The sequence below is a fragment of the Lipotes vexillifer genome, unplaced genomic scaffold, assembly GCF_000442215.2.
Source record: "Lipotes vexillifer unplaced genomic scaffold, Lipotes_vexillifer_v1.1 scaffold63, whole genome shotgun sequence".
NCBI classification, from domain to species: domain Eukaryota; kingdom Metazoa; phylum Chordata; class Mammalia; order Artiodactyla; family Lipotidae; genus Lipotes; species Lipotes vexillifer.
This window is the reverse complement of record NW_006784492.1, coordinates 3,696,680-3,706,804: the sequence shown is the minus strand read 5'-3', so window position 1 is coordinate 3,706,804 and position 10,125 is coordinate 3,696,680.

Sequence of the window (10,125 nt, the reverse complement as noted above, 5' to 3'; positions counted from 1 at the left end):
TGTGGAGAACAGTTAAAGCCTTTCGAAGAGAGGAATGTATAGCCTTAACTACTCACATTAGAAGAGAAGAAAGATTAAAAATTAAAGAGTAAATGTCCAACATAAGAAATGAGAAACAAACAATAAGCCCAAAGAAAGTAAAGAAAGGAAATAATTAAAAGTATGAAATGGAAGATGAAGATGAAATAAAGAAGTCAATAAACTCTTAAGCTGGAACTTTGACAAGTGACAGAATAAAAGCTAGCCTCTGGTAACACAGATGGATGAAAAGAGAGAGAATGCACACATAATTTTATGAGTGATAAAGGAGACATAATGCTAATGATGCAAGTGATCTTTAAAAAGTAAGTAAACATTATCAGCAACTTTATTCAAGTTTAATTGAAAACCGAGGTGAAATGGAAACATTTTTAATAGAAAGGTAACCTAACAAAACTAACCTGTGAAGACAGAGAACACCTGAACGGTGTTTTTTATTAAAGAAATTGAAGAGTTGTAATATGTTAACAGAGCAACACAGATGGTTTTACAGGTGAATCTTACCAAAACTTCCAAGATTAGTACAGTTGGAAATTTGCTCACCCTACAACCCACCGATTCTCCCCATCGCAAATTAACTAAGAGAAAGGCTGACACATACACTGTGAGAGGTCCTCAAGAACAACTAGAAAGCAAAAATTACAAACAACCCAAATTCCCTTCGACTGCAGAATTGTTAAATTATGTTTTATCCACACAATGGAGTGTGAAAAAAAAAAAAACTATAGCTGCATATAACAACATGGCTGAATCTTACATAATGTTAAGTAAAATAAAGTCCCCAAACTCTTCAATAGGATACTCTTTTCGTGAAGTTTAAAAACAATCAAAAGCAAACACACACACACACACACACACACACACACAAATTCCTAAATGGCAAGGAAATGATAAACACTTTAAAATTCAGGGTTATGGGATGCAAAGGGAGAGGATTTGAGAGTTCATATGTGTCCACGACATTATTTATAAACAAACAAACAGGTAAATTACAATATGGCCATGCATGGTCTAACATGGTTTTGCATCTTGAACCTAGGAATATAATGTACGTAATGCTTGAGATCCTAAAGGAAATAAAAGAAGTAATTCTGGTCTCCTAGTAATAAACCTTAACCAGCTAATTCACACAGGGAAATGAAAGAAAAACTAACATTTTACCCCTCTCGGGTTGACAAATATTCACGATGGATAACATCCACGTTTGGTGAGGTTATGGGGAAAAAGAAACCTAAATATTGACCTGAGAGTGTAAATTTATACAACTTTAGAGAGCAATTTAGAAATATCTAGAAAATGTAAAGTTGCCCTTGCCCTATGAGTTAGGAATTTCACTTCCAGAAATCTACCGTAAAGAAATTCCAATACAAGTGTTCAAAGGAGACAAGCACAGGATCTCTCACTGCAGCAATGTTTATAACATCAAAAATGTGGAAACGACCTAACTATTCGTCATAGAGCAGTGGATTAACTGGCTTATTCCTATAAAATGCGATAAAACTGGTAAAATGTATGAACCAAATGTGCATGTATCAACATCTCAGTGAAAAAAAGCAAGTTGCAGCAGGATACACACAGTATGATTCCACTTACGTAAAGTTTAAAAGCACAGAAGACGATTTTGCGTAGCGTTTATGAATCCATTCCATATGCAGTAAAAGAACAAAAAACACAAAGGGATATAACCAACTCCAGAAGAGTGGTTACCCTTGAAGAGGAAAGAGAGGGACGGGTTACAGGAATGAAGCTTTGTTGGGATCTTTAATGTTGTATTTCTTTCAAATAAACTGTGATCTCCAGGAAACACCACATCTGTTAAATAATGTCTGTTAAGTCCAAATTGTGCACCCTGTGTTTGTTACATTATTTTCTAATTTTTCTGTATGTTTGAATGATTTCATCAATAAAATTTGATTGAATTATATGACCAAGTAATCTGACATTTCAAACTTTACCTGAAGTCCCAGTGAGCACCGTCATGTCCAGGAAGGACTCATAGTACACACCAGTAAGGGAATCGTTGGAATCTTTGGAATGGTAAGATGTGTCTGGTCTTGCTTGTAATTATTTTACTTAACTAAGCCTAAATTGTGACTTGAAAGAGATTTGGGGAAGAGTACTTAGCCTCCCGTAACATACATTTTTATCAGTCATCAGGGAATGGCTCAAAGTACTCTTTTGTAACAGATGGTTGAGGTTATATTAAACCTAAACAAACTAAAATCATTCATAATAAAAGCTCAACTTCAAAAAAACCTAGAGTAATTAAGAGCTTTAATTTTTTGTACTGTGATTTTTTTGGAAAACGTGTGAACTCCAGAGGAACTATTCAGAAGCAATGAAGGAAAATTATAAATATAAGTTATAAATATAAATATGTGCAACTGAAATACCATGATTCCTATGGCATTTCCATTTCAAAAACTCAAGCTATAAATGAATCATGGGCTTTAATTTCAATCATAACACTGAGTCATCACAATATAAGTACAGGCAAGTCTCAACTTGGATTTCTACTCTTCGTTCTTTTAAGAAGCAGGAAATCTTACAATCTCTGAAAAGGATACACCCATCACCACTACTGACAGCACACCTACAATGCGATTTATGTCAACATTCAGTGGTATAATTTGTTAGAGGTCCTGTGCTTCATACTTTGTACCAGGAATGAGCTTATTAAAGGAATTTTCCAAAAGATAGTTACAAACAAAATCATTGCTGAATGGAAGGGAGGGTGGAATCTTTGTCTCTAACATAAACCAATTCACACATTTTATCTATTAAACAAAGTAACTTAAAAACAGTGAATTGAACCCTAGTTAATTCGGTCATGAGTTATATGAAAATCTCACTGTGAAATTCAGGGCCAGAATTCACCAAAGTAATTTCTATAAAATGGCTAACTCACTCTCGCAGGTGTCACAAAGAATGATAAATAAATTGTAAAATCAAAAAATAATAATATAAAATGATTTTGCTGGAATTGGATTCTTTTCAAATCTGTTTATTAAGTATTTGAATTAATTTTGCTAAGCAAAATTTCACAGGATGTCCTTTCCACTTGAACATCCTGTGAAAGCATAAAGATGAGATATGAAGTCATATACCTGAATGTATGTAGCCCTTAGACGAGAACATCCACTTTGGAAGAACCAAGCCAACTGACCTCTGTAATCTATGCTTTTCCCCCTGTGCATCTGTCCATTTACTCCTTCGTTCGGCAAACATTTAATGAATATTTACCAGGGGCCAGGCATTGTATTATACAAGGTGGGAATATTTAGTGGTTAATAATAATAATAGTAATAATAATGTGTGTTATGTACTTGGAACTGAATAACCGCTTTACAATCCCTTCCTTCCTGAAGTTTACAGTCTAGTAGGGAAAAAGCAGCTAATGAATCTAGTTCAATTATAATAAATAATTAGAAGGAATCCTATGGGAATCTAAATGATAGGGAGATGGTCTGGAAGTCAGGGATGATGTTTGTGAGAAACCACAGGAACAGAAAGCACACCACACCTCCTTGTCTTGCCCCACTTGTCCAATACTGCTTTTCTCTGAACACCAATGCCGTACCCCATGGACTTCACTCAGCCTCTTCCTACAGCTTCCCCTTTCTCTCCCATGTCCTAACTTGCCCTTGATAATAAGCTCATACTTGGCCTCCATCTCCATATTTAGGCAAATATCCTTCATCCCACTGAATATGCAAAGACTCACATGAGCACACATGGGCAGTTATTTCCCTGCATCAAATAAGCAAACCCAAAGAGAATGCAGGAATTGCTGATTCAAAGCTACCTTTTCCCCAAACTCTTACATCGCTCCTAAATTCGCAATCCATTCTCTTTCCTTGCAAGGAAGAAAATGAGAACAAGAGGGCAGGAAGGAGGAAGGAATAAAAGAAGAGAAAAAAAGAACAGAAAGAAAAACTGGAAGATAAGAACGAAAGGAGGAGGAGAGAAGGGCACCGGCAGAAAGTTCGTGATCAATTTTGAAAGCACAGGAGAACTCGGACATGCCTTTTCCTCCCTCCCTTTTTCCTTTTTCCTCTTCTTTCTTTCACCTTTGTCCTTATGTTCCTTTTTATCTCCTTTGGCCATCAATACACACAAATGCACAAATTACATAACCTACATCATGCGATTAATATAACCAGAGTTCCCTCCTACATGCAGGTGACATTGCAATGCAAAAGTCAGTCCCTGGATATGAGGGCTGCATAGTACTGAGGTCACCTTTCTGACACTGGAGAGTTTTGCCTGGTCATCTTCCTTCCAGAGAGAATGCCAACCACTGGAAAGTTATCCAGTGGCTAGTTATCCCGTAGCTACTTTCATCTTCTCTCTCATTCTCGGGCTGCCTAGAGAACCTCAAACTTATTCTGCTACCAGAGCAACTGGTTTGCCTTTACCTCACGCCTAGCCCAGCCTGTTCTTACACCAAGAGACATCATTCCACAAACCAGATGGCCCATCATAACACTTGTGTCAAGAAGGTGTCTGCTTCACCAAAGAGGAATTCTTTCCTGTTTTTCAAACTAACAGGTTCTTTTTTCTCCCTGTCTATAATTTTGAAAGCGTAATTGTGAATTAAAATAAAAAATAAAGCAAAAGCAAACAGAACAAATCAGTCTCAAAGGAATAATATTGAAAGGTAAAATATGCTGTCATAAGTATGTTTAAAAATTCTGGCTAGTACCTTATAGAAACAGTACTTTACGGAAGCAATTACAATGGAATTCTCTCCAACAAATACAAGTTTTGTTCAGTTTGTATACATATGTGTGTGTGTGTGTGTGTGCGTGTCTATGTATCCAAAAGTCTCTAAGATAGTAAGAAACAGTCTAATATGCGGCATACCACACTGTGAGGACAAAGAAGAAAAGAATTAAGACTTCAGTGAACAGTCAAGCAGTAGCAGAAACCTCAGAAATATAGGCACAGTTATTGTTACCGAGTCCAAGCTTGCACTGTTTGCTGCAAGACAGGCCAATCAATTGAGAGATGAGTTCTGCGGGCAAGAAATAGTGAATTTATTCAGAAAGCCAGCAGACTGAGAAGACGGTGGACTAGTGTTCCAAAGAACCATCTTGCCAGGATTGGATGCTAGCTTCTTTTATAAAACAGAGAAGAGGGAGTGAGGAAGTAAAGTAAAAAGGTGATAAGTTATTGTAAATATTTCCTGGTTCCAGCGAGAGTGCAGAGGGAATCTGTTAATATCTTCTCTCCTACAGCCATTCACAAGTCGGCCTGGTCAGGATGCTTCCTGTGAGCTAAACAAAAGGTATTAGAGCTTAGCACTCAGGCATGGGGGGCAGGGTTCCCGGAGATGGGCCATTATGTACGCTTTAAACTATAAGCAGCATCCCTTTAGTGATTAACTTGTAGCCAAAGCAATAGAATACAAAGGTTAAAGTGAAAGAAACAGATTCAATATGGTGTCATATTTGTTCTGCCCTATTACATTATGACTCCGAAAGTCAAATAGGTTGTGCAAATCAGTGTGTGTATGTATGGTGTTGGTTGAAAAGGTGGGATGGGAAACATGAGAACTGCTAAAGCAGCCACTAAAATGACAACCATACACCACATATCCAGATGGTCTGTTGGTTCTGCCTTCCCATGAAACTCTGAGTTGATCAATCTGCCAAGTTAATGAGCAAACCGCAGCATAGCAGTCTGTCCCATCCAAGCCTGTGATGATCAAACACCACACTTGTGAAACAACCAAAGAGGAAACCCAGGCTAGAGCTAACCAAAAACATATATCACATCCTGGGAAAGTGTCAATGAATCTGGAATGAACACTTTAAAGAAAAAACTAAAGGATGAAAGCATCAAGACTTGACAGGTGTTCATGACAAACCTAAAAACGATGGGGTAGATGATAAGTGAAGCTGATGCGGAGAGAGTGTGTTGAATATTTTGAAGTAATGCAGGTAGTTATGCTTTGCTTGGGGATTACAGACTCCAATACAGCATGATTGACAGTAACTTACATTTGCAAAGCTCTAAGTTGGAAGTGAGTTTTAATTTGACAAAGGAGCCTTTTCCTCCCATGAACGTCAAGTCAGAATGCAGCCATTTCAGTTAAATAGCCAGCTGCAACATTCAGTGCCCTTGTCATAACTAGGTATTTGGCCACATTACTGTGGCTTCGATTTCTTGATAGGAATGGTAGGGAGTTGGACCAATTATAGCTTTGAAGTTTGGGTATTCAATATGCCAATGAAGTAAGGGCTCGACTGCACCTATTAGTGTCAGCTATCATTTCCTAGCAAACTGAGTCAACACTGGTTTGCATTTTAAGAAAAGGAAGGAAAGGAAGGAAGGAGGGAGGGACGAGGGAGAGAGGAGGTCATCTTTTAAATATACGTACGTGGCTAGGTGTTTTATGGTCATCTTAATTGAGAATGCCATACGAGAAAAGCGTCCGATTACAATAACTCCTGTTTCTCTGACACATTTTAAATATGAGAGGAAGAAACTGAAGCCAGCCATTTTCATGGGTTTGAGAGAATCAAAATATTTTTGCTGTTTTAAAAGATGAAGGTCAGGCAATATATGGCGTACAAAGTCTTTCAAGGAGAACATGCTCAGTGGCACACTTAGGAAAATGGTAAATCAGGATAAATTTATTGCTGCCCTTCCTCAATCATCCTTTTCCCTCCTTTCAGCTGAATATATTTGTTGTGTTTTTGGTCTATTGAAATCCTCCAACTAAATCCACTTTTCACTAAAGTGCCCCATAACACAAAATAATCCTTTCTTCAATGAAAATGCCTTTTCTTATACATATAACAACAACAAAAGCAATTCTATTGGAGAAATCCATACTAAGTGTGAACGGCTGATATAAGCCCAATCCTCAAAGGGGAATTTTCTAATTAAAATCAATCGATGGTACAGATAGGAAGGTTGGTTTGTTTGTTTTGGTGTTTTTGTTTATTTGCTTGTCATGGAAGCATTCAAAGCACTCACTCTGACAGAGTAGACTTTTATCCCATGTGTTTTCAAAATAATTACACAATAATTCAATAGATTTTTCTATTGGTTGCTGGCCCTTGCAAAAAAACTGGCAACCTATCCTCTTATTTGTAGCATAGTGGCATCTTCCTGATTTCACGGTACTCCTCCCCTATTACTCAACCCAGGTGCTACTGAGGACAGGTATTGATAACGAGCAGGGCCCTGTGGGGCTCCTGGGTGCAAAGCCTTTCTCTGTCCCCCATTTCTTTGATTATAGGAAATAGCTTTCATTCAGCCTCCATGACCTACCCTGAATTCCAATGAGCAGATTCAAGCAGTTGTTAATTAGGGAGGGAGGGGACTGCCAGGTCAGGGAGAAACAAACAGTCAAGAGAAACAATAGTGCAGCCTTGGGGCAAGGTCCTGGTTCCCCATCAACAGATGCGCACACAATATCTTTGAGCTGTTCTGCAGGTATTGAAACCCCCTCCAGGTGGGAGAAGTTAATAACTGTGGTATGCTGCCCACAAGCACGTAGACCCCAGACCAGTTGGAACCTGAAGGTTGATGATGCTGACCGCCAGCCCATCTGAATAATGTCCATGAGCTGATCGCGCCCTCTTTCAACCATTACTATAAAACTTCTTACTATCTCCTGCAAGTTGGGACACATAGTTTTTCGAGGCAGGAGCCCGCTGTGTCCCCCTTTGCCTGGCAAAGTAATAAAGCTCTCGTTTTCTACCTCACCCAAACTCTGTCTCCAAGATTCGATTTGGCACGGGTGTGCAGAGAGGCTGAGCTTTCGGCATCAGTAGCGAAATTTCAGCCTCAGTCACTGGGAGTTATGATGAGTAAGTCTTGCCACCATTTCCCCCACAGTCAAGAATGAGATCACCCCGTCATTCACCTGCCCAGACTGCTCCTACTGTCCCAGACCCACAACATGCGAGCCCAGATCATGTGAATGATTTTCTGCCTCAGTTTCTCCACATATGCTCTTCAGCTGTAACTAGACCCCTACCCTGACTGCATCTCTCTGTGAGCCCTTGACTTTCCATCCCTCTCAGGAGCCAGAGCTCCATAAACATCCCACCTACCACCTCCAGCAAACCAAACACACTCAGCCCGAGTTGTTACCTGTCACATGGAGCTAACATATCCTCATAAGGCCATGAGGAACAAGTGACCTTCTGAACACAAAGGACTCAGCGCAGTGCCTAACAGATTATGTAAAATGCCTTTGACTTCCTTTCTAAAGACAAAAAGTCATAGGAAAACACTAAGTATAGATTGGTACTGGGCCCATGGTTTATTTAGTAAGTTGTGACGAAAGAAACGGAAGAACAGCTTCAGGGCTAACAGCACATTTTGGCTTCTGTAAGAAACTTGCTTGCTTGCTTGCTTGGGGCAGGAAGAACCGGGTTCCTGATTGGCTGATTCAAAATTAAACAGCTCCCTCCCGCCTTGGGGACTTCCCGCCCTGTGAAGGGTATAAAAGCCTCGCCCGACTGTCAGTCGGGGTCTCACTCACTTCTCTCCGAGTGGGGCCCTGTCCGGACAGTTTGTGTAAGCTTCTATACTTGTACTTGTCTAAATCCTTTGCTAATCTTTCTGCTTGGTGTTGGTGATTCTCGGGTGTCCTTGGTTGGGACACGGGTCGCATTTACCGGGGAACTCGACTCCAGGTGTGTGGCTCCCGGACCGCAACAAAGTGTCAATTAAAAATTTTGATTTTAAATCCCTGAATAAGGTATTTTTGTCTTTTGGGGGCTCCTCCAAAATCTCTTGAAGAAAACAAAAACGAAGAAAAAGCTCCATTCCGAGACTTGTGAATATTTACAAATGATATTAAAAGATTCTGGGAAGATATGACAGTGAAGGCATACTTTGGGATCTCCCTGAATCCCCCATATAAGCAGCAGTCAAAGACCTAAAAGCCACAGATAATATCTGCAACAAAATTAAGTGACAGAATCCCCTTACAAACCCCCAAATGTGAGTCAGTGGCCACAAGCCATCCAAAGCAGGAAGAATCAGAGTATCAGCAACTGCTAAGGAGAAAGTAATGGAAAGGTAAAGGGCCCTGACAGCTGGAGAAGCCAAATATTGCCAAGAGATACTCACTGAAAAGCCGAGTAGGGCCGGCTGTAAGCAGCATCGAAACTGCAGGTGGAGACTTCCCTGGTGGTCCAGTGGTTTACACTCCCCATTTCCACTGCTGAGGGCACGGGTTCAATCCCTGGTCGGGGAAGTTCTGCATGCCATGTGGCGTGGCCAAAAAACAAAAGAACTGCAGGAGGTGGGCTTTGCTGCTCCAGTTCATAGGTGAGCGCAAAGGGACCACAGAAAGATGTGGCTGTGCTGGAGGATTCGGACCCACCGGACTCCCGAAATTAACCAAATGAAGCTGCCTTCCGGGATAAAGCGCCCACCAAGGAGAGCCTCTTGAGAGCAGAACGTAAAATGAAGACGACAGGGACTAGAATAGAGGGGGCAGGTTGGGAGGAAGAGCACCGTGGTTTTACATCAGGAGTTCAGGGACAGACCCACCCGTAACATGACATTGGAGCGGAAATCCGAGGGGAATAAGGAGTGTGTTAGTTTCCTATTGTGACCCTAGTAAATTACCACAGACTTAGCGGCTCAAAGCAGCAGAAATTTATTATCTTGCACTTCCAGAGGTGAGAAGTTCAAGATGAGCCTCGCTGGGCTAAAGTCGAGGTGGCGGCAGGGCTGGCTCCTCCCGGAGGCTCTAGGGGACAACCCCCTTCCTTGCCTTATTCAGCTTTCAGAGGCTCCCTGCTTTCCTTGACTCATGGCTCCGCCTCAGTCCAAGTTCTTTTCTCCTATTCTTCTCTCTGATCTCCTGCCCCTATCAGAAGACCCTTGTGATTACACTGGGCTCACCTAAATAATCCAGTATAATCTTCCCATTTTAAGATCCCTAAACACATCTTCAAAATTTTTTGCAATATTAGATGACGTCATCACAAGTTTCAAAGATTAGGATATGGATGTCTTTTTTTTTTTTTTTTTTTTTTTTTTTTTTTTTTTTGGGTATAATTGCTTTACAATGGTGTGTTAGTTTCTGCTTTATAACAAAGTGAATCA